A 16,925-nucleotide genomic window follows, 5' to 3' on the forward strand; every position below is an offset into this window, starting at 1 on the left:
CGGCGGGGCTCGCCCTCGGTCCCTTCCCCGGGAGGTGAGTGGTTGACGGGCTCGCCGGGGAGCCGGGAAGCCAAGCTGCAGTGTTCCTCAGCAACAAGTCTCGCTAAGATCCGACCCAGAGTTCGCCCTCTGACCAGACGCCTGGGAATCCGTGAGCTTAATCCCCGCTTAAATCCCAAACTGAAAATTATAGCGCTTTCTTGTCGGTTAAGGTTGTCATTCCAATAAGAAGCTGGACCTTGGGACCGCCAGGGAAAGCCTGAGCGTGACAGCAAATGGGGAGGCCTGGAGGGATCGCAGCAGTCTCGGACTCTGAAATTCTCTCCCTAGGATTTGTGAACACTGCCAATTCCTAAGCTATTTGCTGTCCTATAGTCTGTCCATCTTTAAAGCCCACCAGTAACATCCAACCTCCAGGCTGACCCTCTAAACCTGCTTTAGCTGGGCATTGACCCGCAGCAGCACCGGAAGGCAGTGAAGAAGAGGGAAAAATAAAATGAACTAGGACCTCCTGTAGAATAACTCCTGTGGAATAAGGTTATGGAATAATCATGCTTTTTAATATTCCTGTCTGATGGGCTTTATAGATCCATAATTACAGGAAGACCTCCACCAAATAAGGCATCCATATAAAGAGTCTGGGGAGAATTATAAACACCCAGGCCACAATTTATATCATGTTGTTTTTATACATTTGCAGACATTTGCAAAATTCTACAATCTCAAAATCTAATTTTTATTTTCCTCAGTGATTTCAGAATAATTCTGATTTGTTTTTAACAGTTCAAGATGCTACATGGAAACAAAGCTATAGCTCATATTACTGGTTTGTTACATAAGATTTTTGTCGTACTTGGCCGGGCACGATGGCTCACGCCTGTAACCCCAGCACTTTGGGAGACCGAAGGGAGTGAATCACTTTAGGTCAGGAGTTCAAGCCCAACCTGGCCAACATAGTAAAACCCTGTCTCTACTAAAAACACAAAAATTAGCTGGGCGTGGTGGCGGTCGCCCGGAGTCCCAGCTGCTTGGGAGGCTGAGGCAAGGGAATCGCTTGAGCTTGGAAGGAGGAGGTTACAGAGAGCTGAGATTGCGCCATTGCACTCCAACCTGGGTGACAGAACAAGACTCCGTCTCAATTGTTGTACTTTATGTTTGGTAGGATCCATTTCATTCATATAATATGTATAAAAATTCTGTTAATACACAATTCGGATTTCCTCTGTATTGGGAGAAAGAGATGGCACTTAATCGAACATGACTACAAAATTACAGAATGGTCAGGAATTGTTGGCTGACTTAAATCTAAAAAGCCATGAGAGCATTAATTTGTTTTTTAAGCTGTCATGTATATGTGGGATGTGTGGGTTTAGAATAAAATAATCTGAAAATATTGTGTGCCCTTCTATTTTGCGAATAATATTTCCCTCATCTCTCATGATATACATTTTTATGTTTCATTTTAAGTCAATTAAGTCATTTGAATTTAAGTTAATTCAGTGTCATTTCAGGGCACAGTTACAAACATGTAAGAACAGCTTCCGTTACTGCTACTAACATTTAATGAATATATGAGAAGTATACACAGCCTAAAACTGGTAATTAAAAAAAAAAATTCAATAAATCCCCGAGGGATTATAAAGTAAAGCAAATTGGCCATTTGATGTAGCCAATAGGTATTAGTGATACTTCCGAAGACCGCGGATTTGACTCATGATTTCTTACTCTGTCTTTCTGAATATGAAATCATGAAGAATTAAACAGGCAGCTACCAATACAAGATGAACTAGAGTAATTATTATATCCCAGTCAACATCTAGGAGGGACACGTTAAAATTAACGAAGCTCAAATAGAGATGGTGATATCAGCTGGTGGTCCAATAACCAACCACCATTGAGAAAGCTGTTTAGAATGAAGAACTCCTCTACATATCACTCAACTGCGCAGAACTCCCATGAAGGTCTTTTGTCCACCGAGACTGCCTTCAGTTAGGTTCATGTTGATTTGGTTTGAGTATGTGTATAACCATGTGAGAGGCACGTGTGAAAAATGTGATAATGGTGCCTAACAATTTATTCTGTGCCTGCTACCTGTGCTAGGGATCATCCTAACTCAAAATGCAGGCAATTCTAGCACCCTCCAATAGCATGACCCCTTCTATCTCTTGTTCTTGAGTCTTTTCTCCCTTCAAGTCTGCCTTTACATGAGCCTCCAAACTGATTAAGAAGCAAGAAGTGAATGAAAACCAGTAAACCTGGTCTAGACTTTTTAGTAGTCTGTGTACCTAACCCTCTTTTTTTTTTTTTTTTTTTTTGAGATGGAGTCTTGCTCTGTCGCCCAGGCTGGAGTGCAGTGGCGGGATCTCAGCTCACTGCAAGCTCCGCCTCCTGGGTTTATGCCATTCTCCTGCCTCAGCCTCCCAAGTAGCTGGGACTACGGGCACCCGCCACCTCGCCCGGCTAGTTTTTTTGTATTTTTTAGTAACCTAACCCTCTTTAACTCTGCCTGTAGATTTCACTGCGATGCAGAAGATGTTTCCAGTTTTTAAAATATCACCACTTGGGATCAAAATTTGATGTGGAATGTAACAATATGAAAGGTAACGATGTGAAATGCACTTTAATGTTGGTAATTCGCTAAGGGATATAAAAAAGTCTTGTTCAGAAGTTCTCCTTTAATTCTCTCTTACTCTTAATATCTGCTGGCTGCTTCCTTTCTAATAGCTAATGTTTGTGAGATTTTTAAGGTTTATTTTTTCTTCCTCTGGAAACTCCCTGGACCTCATCCATTGCATTGCCATTACCATAGTTTCAGCTACTCTCTTCATAGAGCCCATCTCAGATCCAGAGCTCAGTAGTGCAAGAAATGTTACTATTTGATTTTCTGAAATGAACTAAGTTTCTACCTCCAGTGGTAGAATACATAGTCCCAATCAATTCATTGGTCTTCCCTGAGCGTCTTTTTGCTAAGCTGGATTTTAACTTCTAACAGGCTGTTGTGCTCCCTCATCTTGGTGATGAAGGTTCTCATCACTTCCTCCTGGAATTAGTAGATGTATCCGTGTTCCCGCTGGCCTCTAGCTGTGGACATATTTATCAGGTAGAATTACATTAGGCTGTTAGTTACCTAAACTAATAAGATTTAAAGACTCCTGTTGTATGGCTCTCATGTAAAAGTCTAGACAGTGGGCAGGGCAGGGTTAATATGGCTACTTTGCTCTGCCAAAGCGTCAGAAATTCAGTCACTTTACAGCTCACTGCTCTGATGTCGTAGGTGTGACCCTTATCCTCATAATCCAGAGAGTAGCTCAAGCTTCAGCCATTACATCCATGTTCCAGGTAACAAGGCGGAGGAAGGAGTAAAGAAGAGAGTTCAGGTATCATGGTCATCTTTTAAAATGCCCTCCTCACCCCACAAGGGGTGGGAGGTAGTGAGAGAGACGGCCACGTGCAAGGCACTGGGACCCAAGTGTGTTCAAGGAAGGGTTTGCTTGGTGGACTGGTGATGGCAGAAATGGGAAATTAGTTACTTGTGGAGACAAGTGATCCAGTAAGTGAATATATGAATGATAATGAGAACCACATTCTTCACTGTTAAAGAAGGGGGTTACAAGAATGGAAAGAGAAAAGTTGAATGGGTCTTGTATTGTTATAATGAAATTGGTGGCCTTGATATGAACTCAAAGTTTTTAACATATATATAGTATATAAATAAATGTAGATGTAAACCTCTGCTGCAAACACACACGCACACAAATATTTTCTGCGTTTGTACTCTAAGAGGGCCTGGGAACAATGACACCACAAAAGCAGTGAGCATATCTTGTATCCATATTTTAACTTTTTTGCTAAAAGAAACCAGGGCTCCTTGAAAAAATGGCTGATTCCAGGACTAGGACAAGGCAAATAAAAGTTGAGCCTGAAACATCTTGTTATCCCAGAAAATAATGAAAGTAATGATGGAGACAGATTAAAAGGACACAGGAACCAACCTGAAAAAAAACTCCCACTGGCCAAAGATGGTCTAATGTGAGCACTAAAATAAATTATGATAGCAACAGATTATAATCCAACGAATAATTCTGGTACCATGAGTTCATTACAGATATAAATTATAATGAGTACATTCAAAGTTCAATGACAAGTGAGATTTTTACAGGGTTCAGCATATGTTTCCACAAAGTACTTAGTTACATAGAGGAAAAGGCTGAAAGATACCACCTTAATCAAATGATCAAAGTAAACATTTGACAAATCAAAATCTTGCAACCCATTGCTTTTCCTCCATAACTTGGATCTAATCACGAGAAAACGAATCCAATTTAAGGAATGTACTACAAAATATCTGCCCTGTAATCTTCAAAAGTGTCAAGGACATCGAAGTCAAGAAAGTTGGAGGAACTGTTCCAGACTGACAGATTAAAGACACTGTGTTATGGTTCCCTAGAGAAACAGAACCAATAGGATGTAGATATATAAAGAGATTTATTACGGCTGGGTGTGGTGGCTCACGCCTGTAATCCCAGCCTTGGAGTGCAGTGATATGATCTTGGCTCACTGTAACCTCTGTCTCCTGTGTTCAAGTGACTCTCTTGCCTCAGTCTCCTGAGTAGCTGGGATTACTGGCATGCGCCACCATGCCTGGCTAATTTTTGTATTTTTAGTAGAGACAGGGTTTCACCACGTTGGCCAGGCTGGTTTTGAACACCTGGCCTCAAGTAATCTGCCTGCCTTGGCCTCCTAAAGTGCTGGGACTACAGGCATGCGCCACCATACCCAGCATCAACATATTTTTTCTACCAGGAGTTTCAAAGCTCTATTTAAAAACTTAAAAACTGAGCATTGACTCATCTTTCTCTTTTCATTTCTGTAGTAACAGTTCTAGCCTGAGGGCAGTAATCAGAAAGCCTCACCGCTGTCTGATTGGAGCCAGAGGAAGGGCAGCAGGACATTCCAGGAATATAAGTAGTTATCAACAATAAAATTTCACAATACCTTGCTATAGCTTCCACACCCTTATCTCTTACCTAAGCTTCAGACCTGTATTTCCCACTAACTATCTCTGCCTTGGTATCATGAAAAAAATCTCAAACTAAATGGATTCCAAAATGAAATCATCATCATCCTATATTCTGTGTCTCTGGAAATAGCATTATTGTCTATCTAGTTGCAAAGGCTAGAAACCTCTGAGTATCCTAAAATTCATACACCCTGCCCATTCCTACAACTTTTTCCTATCACCAATTTGTTACACAATTGAAATTCTTTCCTCTTCTACCTAAGAATGTTTTTCTCATCTTATTGGTATCCATGGCTAATGTCAGTACACCCATGATTGTCTGGTAACTGGCCCAGACAGTAGCTTTTTGTCTTTTTTGTCTCACCCTATATCTTCTGAGACGAATGTTTGCATGCAGTAATCTTTTTTTGAGACCCACTCCCAAGCAGTAGTGTGCTGGAATCAACTCATACTGGCATCCAAGGTACAATTGTGTATACCTCTATCCAACTGCAGATTTGGTGATGGTAGCTTGAAATTATGGTGTATTTATACCACAGAAATAGGTAAACGCTACAAACCAAAATAATTTTTTTTTCCTGGAGAGGCAGCTATTAAACATTTATCGGAACATGACTGAGCCTAGGAAACATGAGTGAGGGACTGAAAAGTGTAAAACAAGGAATGGCATAAAACCCATGCAGTGATTTTTTAAGATTTTTTAGTTCCCTTTACATGATTAACCTGATTTTGTTATGCCCAGACCGTTTATTCCCCAAAGAAGACCACCAGAGTCCAGAGTCAAAGCCAAGTGGCAAGGATCTTTACTGCAAGTTCGAACTTGGTCCCTCCGTTCCACAGCATACAAGAGGGCCCCGAATGATGCGTGCGCTCGCTTTTTATAGCCCGATGTAAATAAGATATGTAAAGTTACAGAGGAACAAGGGAACTCTTTAGGTTACAGCATTACAATTGGTTAACATTTTAAGTTATACATTTTAGCAGGTTTCTATTGGTTCCCGCGCTTTCAGTAAAACCGCAAACGGCTATGTCCTTATCAGGGACTTTCCAGGTGGTGTTTTTCTAAAGTTGAGATATATGATAGTCTCTGAGTTGAGAGATGTGTTTGTACTGGGCTCAGGAAGTTGAGAGATATATGGTGGGTTGTGTTTGTACTGGGCCTGTTTGTGTTGAGCCCGGGGCTGAGGAATGTGCCTGATTTCTTTTATTCCCCCTTTCAATTTGGGCTCGATATCACTAAGGATCCTTCAGGAGCCATATAGAATGTACCTCAGAATTGTTCTATCAAGAAGGGAGTATTTATTCATTAGTTTCCATTCCCCATTGGACAGGGGTTATTTCATAGGACGTTAATATTTGCAGATTTTCTTGTGTATAGAATGGCTGAATTGACTCCTACAGGTATGTCCAACAGCAGTGGCAGTGAGGCATGGGGGCGGAAAGTGAAATATACATTAAACAACTAAAATGAGTTGCTGTCTGGTTACATCTTTACATCTTTGGTTGCTGCAGCAAGGACTGGAGTAAAGGTTAGTTGAGAGGATATGAGTCAGAGTGTAAGAGGAATCTAATACACGTGCAGATCTGCGCCAAACTTAGTCCATTCTACCACAGAGTCCTCGAGGTGTGTCCAGTTTTTACCTCTCCAAAGTACTTCATAGACAAGGGTTTCTAGGATAAGCTCAGCATCCACTGTGTAACTGGTCTCAGGGTCATAAATGATATGCGTTCTCTCTCTCCTATACCAATCACTCTCAAATTTCCCATTCTTGGCCAGTACTTCAGCAAATCTAGGTTATTGCCTGGTGGTGACTCAGATTTTCCTCTCCAAGAGGTATGATTTGTCAGTTGTGTTAAACTTATTGGGTCATGGTTCTAGTAATTGCCCATTTAGAGTTGTCATTGGACATGCAAATACTAAAATATGCCCCAGTGAATCCCCTGAGTTCCAAACATACGCTTTCTTGTCTTTCTTGTGTAACTGAACCATAGCTCCTATACCTTCCTGCCAATATGGTAATTACTATGTTTGTCTATTGGTCCACTAACATGAGAAACTCAAAAATGACCAAGTGGTAATCATAGCTTCCAGTATAGTGGGACCCTTGCTGTGTCTCCTGGAAGAAGCATCCCTTCTAGTCCATAGTAGGAGCTAGGATTCCTAATCCAGCAGTACCTCAATTGTCTTGTAGCTCTCCCTGAATTAGTCTGGGAGTTCTTTGAATATAGGAACTGTATTTATCTTCCCATTGGACACATAGAAGCCAGTCAACAGTTATATAAATGAAAGATTATATTTTCCAGAAACAGGGAAAAATGCATATGTAACACTGATTTTTTCCGTCATAAAATCTTCTTATTTATGGATTTTATGCTGTTTCTTATTGCATATGACTCAATTCTGCAATAGATAAACCATATTTATACCATTAGTATGCCATAGTTTAAGACCTTTGAGCAAATGCTGTTGTTTATTTTAGCTCCCAAATATAAAATAAACTTACAAAGAACATTCCATTTTAATTATTAGCAATTTTTGAGTGGTAAAATGAAAAAGAGTTTAAAATATCAATATTACAGAAGTGTTGCCGTTCTACAATAACTTGAGCTTTTAGTTAAAATGAGTAGTATTTAGAATTTGTCCAATTATATTTGCCTGAATTATTAAAAAAAAAGAAAGATAATAATTTGAAATGCAAAATGCTTTATATGGTTCCCTAGGAGAAGACATTATTTGTGGGTTCTTTTACCCTAGCTATTTTTTTTTTTTGAGAGTCAGTCTTACTCTGTCACCCAGGCTGGAGTGTAGTGGCGCAATCTCAGCTCATTGCAACCTCCACCTTCCGGGTTGAAGTGATTCTCCTGCCTCAGCCTCCCAAGTATACACTAGCTATTCTTAATTCTGAATAAGAGGATCTGCCTATAAAAGTGATTTTTAGTTAAACATTTAAGATATTGCTTCCACTGTATTATAGCATGTAGAGTAAAAGCATTATAAATAAGGATTCCTACTAAAGGTCCGATGTTTCTACACTATTATTTAAAATGATTCAAATGTGTGAATGAAAATAAGATTATCTCCTTATAAGATCAAGAAGAGAAGTTGGCAAGCAATTAGAAGTGCTCAATATTATTCTATAGGTAATGTAATGTGTGTGTGTAGTTTCGTTTATATGTAATATTTCTGAGGCAAGTAAGTAGTTTTAAGTTACATACAGCTTCAGATGTCTAAACCATTTGATAAAATGGTGTCCAACTTTTTCTACCAAAAATAGATTAACATTTCAGTTTTGTTTTTAAGAGATGATGAGTGATAAAATGGCTTGAGGGCTTTGCAGGAAGCCGCTTATAAATTAAGCTAAAGGTCCTGTCTACCTGTACAAACTTGTTTAGCTTTTGGTTGAAGAGACTGAAGAGCAGATAAATACAAGCAACTTTCACAATAAATTTGTAGCATTTGAATTCTTCCTCTTTCTTCTGACTCATTTCTGAGGCCAAAACTAAAGCAACTTCTGCTGTGATTTGAATATGTCTCCCAAAATTTATGTGTTGGAAATTTAAACCCCAGTGTAACAGTGTTGAGAGGTGGGCTCTTTAAGAGGTAATTATCAGCTGGGCGCAGTGACTCATGCCTGTAATCCCAGCACTTTGGGAGGTTGAAGCAGGAGGGCTGCTTGGGGCTAGGAGTTTGAGACCAGCTTGGGCAATATAGCGAGACCCTGTCTGTAAATAGTAATAATAATAATAATAATAAAATTAATTAGCCAGGCATGGTGGTACATGCCCGTAGTCTTAGCTACTTGGGAGGCTGAGGTGGATTACTTAGCCCAGAAGTTCAGATCTCTGTCCACTTAAAATTACCCAACAGATATTCTGTTATAGCAGCACAAAGTTTGAGGCAGATATTTTTGAGGTTAAAACACTATCTGTCACTGGGCACAGTGGCTCACGCCTGTAATCCCAACACTTTGGGAAGCCGAGGTGGGTGAATCACTTGAGGTCAGGAGTTCAAGACCAGCCTGTCCAACATGGTGAAACTCCATCTCTACTAAGAATACAAAATTAGCCGGGCATGGTGGCACATGCCTGTAATCCCAGCTACTCGGGAGGCTGAGGCAGGAGAATCGCTTGAACCCGGGAGGTGGAAGTTGCAGTGAGTGGAGATCAAGCCATTGCCCTCCAGCCTAGGCAACAAAAGTGAAACTCTGTTTCTTTCCTTATTTCCCTTTTTTTTTGGAGATGGAGTCTTGCTCTGTCGCCCAGGCTGGAGTGCAGTGGCGCAATCTCACCTCACTGCAAGCTCCGCCTCCCGGGTTCGCGCCATTCTCCTGCCTCAGCCCCACAAGTAGCTAGGACTACAGGCACCCGCCATTGCAGCCGGCTAATTTTCTGTATTTTTTTATAGGGACGGGGTTTCACCGTGTTAGCCAGGGTGGTCTCGATCTCCTGACCTCATGATCTGCCTACCTCGGCCTCCCAAAGTGCTGGGATTACAAGGCGTGAGCCACCGCGTCCGGCCTATTTCAAACAAACAGACAAAACCCACTACCTATCCAGTGTATGATAAGAAAACAAGAAACAACTTGGCATATCCTATTGGGAATACTTACAGAATCACAGAATTTTAGAATAAGAGGGCATTCCCTCATTGTATGTTTTAGGTGATGCCAAAGGATATAAAAGTTTTTATTGCAGAATAGATACAAAAGTATTGACCGCAAATGTAATTTTTTTCTCCGTGTTAAACATTGAACTTTTTTGATCAGTTTTGTATGTAGAAATGTCTTCCCTATTATGTGAAAAAGTCATATGAAACAATGTATATACAACCCAATTGACATCCATAGGGGAATAGCTTAAATAAATTGTGGTATATTGATATTGTATTTTTCCTTAAAGCTGCTGAAATGTGTTAATTGGATGAGTAAGCAACACAGCATAACAAGACAAAGTGTGGAAGGGAAAAAGCAAGTTGTAGAACAGTGTATATACTATTTACTGTAGTGAATTGTGCACATCAAACTTTTAACAATGGCTCCTTCTGGCATAGGGGAGGGTACTAGGATTTGGGGAATTAAAATAAAAAATGACTTTAGCCTTATTTATAATGTATTAATTTTTTAAAGAATAGTGCTGGCCAGGCATGGTGGTTCACGCCTGTAATCCCAGCACCTTGGGAGGCAAGACGGGTGGATCACGAGGTCAAGAGATCGAGACCATCCTGGCCAACATGGTGAAACCCCATCTCTACTAAAAATACAAAAAATTAGCTGGGCCTGGTGGCAGGCGCCTATAATCCCAGCTACTTGGGTGGCTGAGGCGGGAGAATCGCTTGAACTTGGGAGGCAGAGGTTGCATATTGCACTGCAGTCTGGGCAAAAATAGTGAAACTCTGTCTGAAAAAAAAAAAAAAGGATACTGTTTCAATCTATGTTTTGTCTTATAATCTATTAATTAAAAACAATGAAATAAGATAATTGTATTAGTCTATTCTCGTGCTGCTATAAGGACATGCCTGAGACTGGGTAATTGTTTTCTTTCTTTTCTTGTTTTTTTTTTGGAGACGGAGTTTTGCTCTTGTTGCCTAGGCTGGAGTGCAGTGGCACGATCTCGGCTCACTTCAACCTCTGCCTCCCGGGTTGAAGCGATTCTCCTGCCTTAGCCTCCCAAGTAGCTGGGATTACAGGCACCCACTACCACGCCCAGCTAATTTTGTATTTTTAGTAGAGATGGGGTTTCGCCATGTTGACCAGGCTAGTCTCAAACTCCTGACCTCAGGTGATCCCTGGCCTCGACCTCCCAAAGTGCTGGGTTTACAGGCATGAGCCACCACAACTGGCCTGGGTAGTTTATAAAGGAAAGAAGTTTAATTGATTCAATGTTCCACAGGACTGGGGAGGCCTCAGGAAACTTACAATCATGGCAGAAGAGGAAGGAAACATGTCCTTCTTCATATGGCAACAGCAAGGAGAAATGCCCAGCAAAAGGTGGAAAAGTCCCTTATAAAACCATCAGAAGTCATGAGAACTCACTCACCATCACGAGAACAGCATAAGGGTAACTGCCCCCATGATTAAATTACCTCCCACAGGGTCCCTCCCACAACATGTGGGGATTATGGGAACTACAATTCAAGACGAGATTTGGGTGGAGATGCAGCCAAACCGTATCCGTTAATGAAAAATACTGTTACTACATTAATGTAAGATTTTAATAAAACACATAGAATACTAGATGATATTTGTTGGACTATAAGTATATTGTATTCCACCAAACATATTTATCTGTTATATAACACATTTATATGTTTTATGTTACATATTTATCAGGAATAATTTAACCAAAATTACTCCTGATTCTTATTTGATAATAATATTGCAGGGAAACAATTTTACAATTATTAAGAACCAGAGAGCTTTTTAGGATAACAACATTTCTTTTTTCATTTTTTTTGAGACAGGGTCTCATTCTGTCACCCAGGCTGGAGTGCAGTGGTGTGATCGTGGCTGCTGGGCTCAGGTGATCCTCCTACCTCTTAGGTAGCTGGTACTACGGGTACACACCACCATGCCTGGCTAATTTTTTTATTTTTTGTGGAGACAGAGTTTTGCCATATTGCCCAGGCTGTTCTCAAACTCTGGGACTCAAGTGATCTGCCTGCCTCTGCCTCACAAAATGCTGGGATTACAGGCGCAAGCCACCGTGCCCAGCCTTTCTGGAAATTTAAATTTTAGGTGTGAATTCTAATAAAGGACTCAATAATGTAAGACAGACAGCCCAATAAGAAGACAGGCAAAATACTTAAACAGGCACTTCACAAAGAAGGATATCTAATTGTTCAATGAACATATGAGGAGAAGGTGCTCAATCATTAGTCATCAGGGAAATGCACACTATGCGATAGCACTACTCACATATCAGAAAGGATACAAAATTTTAAAATGACAATACCACATGTTAGCAAGGATCTGGAACAACGGAAAGTAATCATCTGCTGTTGGGAATGTACATTGGCGTAGCCTCTTTGGAAAGCCATTTGGCAGTAGACTACTAAATCTGAATATGCACTTACCTTATCCCCCAGCAATTCCATTCTTGATGAATGAAAACATGGGTGACCCAAAAGACATGTGCAAGAACATTCGTATGTAGCTTTGTTTATAGTATCTCCAAATTGGAAACAACCCAAATGTTTATCAAGGGTATAGTATTCATAGAGTTGAATACTGTATAACAATCAGAACAAGTTACTATTGTATGCAACAGTAGGATACATTGCTGTATGACAGGTGCACCTGACAGCAATAATTTAAGTATACCCTTAAGAATGAACCTATGGTCTAAGAGGAATGTGTGTTCAGAGTTCTGAGCTAAGGAACCTAGGAGTGGTCAACCCAGAGTTTCCCTCCTTATCTATGAAGGACATCTGAACCCCTAGTCCATCCTTGGAATGCAGGCTGTACATGGGATTGAGGCCCTTTGTTTTGGGTTAAATGAAAACTGCTAGGTGGAGGTTGCTAGATGGAGGGTGCTAAGCAAAAGTGCTATAAAAACTGCATGCTTTTTACAAATGGGATTGGTTCTCCTGTCCAGCCACTGCCACTGGACCATCCCTGTATATACGTTCTTCCAATAAACCCTATGTCTCAGTTGCTGTCTCCACGTCTCTTCTTCAGCCTCTCAGACACGATGCCATCCCTGTTGGGGTCACTGGGAGTCTGGCATGACAATTGCACAAGCATAATATTGAGCAAAGGAAGGCAGACATTAAAGCATACTTTATGGTTTCATTGCAATACAGTTCAAAAATGAGCAAAACAAATTTGTGATAGAAGTCAGAATAGTGAATACTTGTGGGAGGCAATGACTAGTAGACGACATGAAGACTCTAGGGCACGGGCAATGTTCTGAGTCTTAATCTGGGTACCAGTTAATATGTGTGTTCACCTGGTAAAAGTTCATGCAGCTGTATACTTAAGACCTGTGCAATTTTTGTGTGTTTAAAACTTAAATTTAAAATGTTTTTAATGCCGGGCACAGTGACTCACACCTGTAATCCCCACACTTTGGGAACCTGAGACAGGGGATCCCCTGAGCTCAGAGGAGTTTGAGGCCAGCCTGGGCAACATGGCAAAACCCATCTCTACTAAAAATACAAAAATTAGACAGGCGTGGTGGCATCTGCCTGTAATCCCAGCTACTTGGGAGTCTGAGGTAGGAGAATTGCCTGAGCCTGGGAGGCAGAGATTGCAGTGAGCCAAGATCGTGCCACTGCACTCCAGACTGGGCTACAGAGTGAGATCCTGTCTCAAATAAATAAAGTAAAATAAAATGTTTATAAAGTAAAATCTCTAGCAGAGTCACATGGAGACAGAAGGCAGTTAGTGCCAAGTTATCCCAAGGGCAGCCCCTAAGATTATCTGTGAGTTTCCCCTTCTGAGGCCCCGAGAGCTGTTCCAGTTTCTCTCCTTCCTGAGAACTGGTTGTTCTTTCTTTGATTCTCTTGATCCTTACAATAAAAATCTCCCCAACATAATAATAATTAGTTTCTTACTGAGACCCACTTGAGTTTCAGGAAGAAATTGATATTATTCTTGAGATAAAGAGCACTGCTTTTTTTTTGAGATGGAATCTCACTCTGTTATCCAGGCTGGAGTGCAGTAGCGCCATCTTGGTGCACTGCAACCTCCGCCTCCCAGGTTCAAGTGATTCTCCTGCCTCAGCCTCCTGAGTAGCTGGGATTACAGGCAACCATCACTACACCCAGCTAATTTTTTGTATTTTTAGTAGAGACGGGCTTTCACTATGTTGGTCAGGCTGGTCTTAAACTCTTCACCTCATGATTCGCCCTCCTCCGCCTCCCAAAGTGCGGGATTATAGGCATGAGCCACTGCACCTGGCCAAACAATACTGCCTTTTGTAAAAAAGACAAATACCTTATATGTAAAGTGGCAGAAAAAAATGTGTTTCTGTCATACATGATAGAACCCTAATTGAGTACAATGGAATGTTTGACCGTAAGCAAGAGATTAATATAACTGGCATCTGTACTACAAGGGAATGCCTTCAAATTTATAGCAATAAAATCCAGTTCTAAGGTCAGAATTAAAAGAATCATATCCACAGTGGCAAGAGCATCCAGGCTGGGGGTTTCTTGCCAATTTCTACTCTAGGGCACACTGACCAAACATGATCCTTAATATCCTTAGTGCAACCAAGAACACTAGAATGTTTAAAGAAGAATGTTTAAAATTGCTAACTTATAAGGAGAGTTCTCTTCTAAAGAGGGTGCATTCTGTTTAAGAAAGTCCTTTTGTTCTGCTGAATACCTTGATAGGTTTAGGTATGCAAAAGGAGCCTAGAGCTAAATTCGGGATTGAAGAGTTGAATTTTTCTGCAGTTTAAGGAAGAAGATTGATCAGAGTTCCTGGTATATTCAGTGAGGGAATGGAGGGTGGAGAAAGAAAGGAAAAGGGTGACATGAAGCTAGGGATTACATGGGGAGAAATGGGCAGAAAAAAATAAACCACAGAGAAACCCTGGTTGTATACCCCTTTAAGAATAAGGGCGTTGGCCGGGCACAGTAGCTCACGCCTGTAATCCCAGCACTTTGGGAAGTCGAGGAGGGCGGATCATGAGATCAGGAGATCAAGACCATCCTGGCCAACATGGTGAGACCCCGTCTCTACTAAAAATACAAAAAATTAGCTGGGTGTGGTGGCACGCGTTTGTAGTCCCAGCTGCTGGGGAGGCTGAGGCAGGAGAACTGCTTGAACCCAGGAGGCGGAGGTCACAGTGAGCCAAGATTGTGCCACTGCACTCCAGCCTGGTGACAGAGCAAGACTCCATCTCAAAAAAAAAGGAAGAAGGGTGTTTAAAATTAAAGTTGTTTGTATTTTTACAATATAAGCCCCTTATCTGTCCCCCAAAATATTTGAATATGTTTGTTCAACATACATATCTCTTTCGTGTACATGTGGATCTTGAATAGAGGGTATGTTTCATGTAAAGGTTGGTATTATGTTCAACAGACAGCATAGAGTTCAATACCCACTAGAGAGTGAGATGATCCATAAACTGAACCAGAGCTAGTAGTACTGAACATATAAACATGAGTAACTGTAGAGATCAAAGAAGTCTAAGAGATCGCTTTGAATTTCTATAGAGCCTGGAATAATCATTAAAGTCACACTCAGTATAATCTCATGGGCAAGGAAAACTTCAGTTGCTCATAGTGTACACAAGTCTTTACTGGGTTAGGTGCAGTGGTTCATACCTGTAATCCCAGCATTTTGGGAGGCCAAGACAGGAGGATCACTTGAGCCCAGGAATTTGAGACCAGCCTGGGCAACATAGTGAGACCTCATCTCTACAAGTAATTTTTTTTTTTTTTTTTTTTTTTGAGATGGAGTCTCGTTCTGCTGCCCAAGCTGGAGTGCAGTGGCCAGATCTCAGCTCACTGCAAGCTCCGCCTCCTGGGTTTATGCCATTCTCCTGCCTCAGCCTCCCAAGCAGCTGGGACTACAGGCGCCCGCCACGTCGCCCGGCTAGTTTTTTGTATTTTTTAGTAGAGACGGGGTTTCACCATGTTAGCCAGGATGGTCTCGATCTCCTGACCTCGTGATCCGCCCGTCTCGGCCTCCCAAAGTGCTGGGATTTCAGGCTTGAGCCACCGCGCCCGGCCCTACAAGTAATTTTTTTAAAGAGTACCTGAGTGTGGTGGTGTGCACCTGTAGTTCCAGCTACTCAGGTGAGGTGGGAGGAGTGGTTGAGCTGGGAGGTCAAGGCTGCAGTGAGCTGTGATGGCACCACTATATTCCAGCCTGGGCAACAGGGTAAGACCCTGTCTCAAAAAAAAAAAAAAAAAAAAAAAAAAGACTTTACTAAAGGCTAAGCAATAATGAATAACCAGAGGGAAATAAACACAACATGTAACACCAAACTAAATTGTCTGGTTATTACATAACTGTAATAAGTCTGTTGCCTGATGTGCATGGTAAGCCAATATGCCAAGACACCAGGTTGCAGCAAAGAAAGAGTTTTAATTGTAGGGCTGCCATATGAGGAGATGGGAGGAAACCTCAAACTCCCTGAGGAGTTTGGGGCTAGAGTTTATAAGGGTTTTGGAGTGAGCCAAGGTGTGAAGATTGTTGCTTGGTTGAAGAGTGCAAGATGCAGTCATGGTACAGAGAGATGAAGAAATGATATTCTCATGCTGATGCTGATTGAGTTACTCTATAAGGGTCTTAAACTGCTTGGCATTAGCTGTTCTGCTGGAATTCAGGATCTGCTTAAGCAATTCTTAAAAGTGTTAGGACTCTAATGTCAGAAATCATGTCTATCTTAAACAAAAACTGTATGATTCTAGGGCCAGGAATCCTATTTATAGGTATAATGGAGGTATAGATGGCCAGCATCTAGTGTGATATGAATTTCAGTAACAAGGAAGTGGGTCGACGTGCAGACTGATTACTGCTTGATTATAAATATTTCCATCCAGAATTCTTGTAAACCCCCTGCGGGTCGTATATTAGTCTGTTTTCGTGCTGCTGATAAAGACATGCCCGAGACTGGGAAGAAAAAGAGGTTTAATTGGACTTGCAGTTCCACATGGCTGGGGAGGCCTCAGAATCATGGCAGGAGGTGAAAGGCACTTCTTACATGGTGGCAGCAAGAGACAAAATGAGGAAGAAGCAAAAGCAGAAACCCTGATAAACCCATTAGATCTCGTGAGACTTATTCACTATCACAAGAATAGCAGTGGAAAGACCGGCCCCCATGATTCAATTACCTCCTCCCACTGGGTCCCTCCCACAATATGTGGGAATTCTGGGAGATACAATGCAAGTTGAGATTTGGGTGAGGACACAGCCAAACCATATCATTCCACCCCTGCCCCTCCAAA

General features: G+C 41.4%; 1 long non-coding RNA gene across 1 annotated transcript; it reads left to right on the top strand.

Moving 5' to 3' along the window:
* Nucleotides 1-28: 28 nt before the first annotated feature.
* On the top strand, nt 29-11,234 carry LOC115897644. Its single transcript, XR_004057401.1, has 3 exons — nt 29-151; nt 2,513-2,600; nt 10,910-11,234. It is a non-coding gene; the product is annotated as an uncharacterized LOC115897644 (long non-coding RNA).
* The last annotated feature ends 5,691 nt before the right edge of the window (nt 11,235-16,925 follow it).

Source organism: Rhinopithecus roxellana, chromosome 5, assembly GCF_007565055.1.
Source record: "Rhinopithecus roxellana isolate Shanxi Qingling chromosome 5, ASM756505v1, whole genome shotgun sequence".
Classification (NCBI taxonomy): domain Eukaryota; kingdom Metazoa; phylum Chordata; class Mammalia; order Primates; family Cercopithecidae; genus Rhinopithecus; species Rhinopithecus roxellana.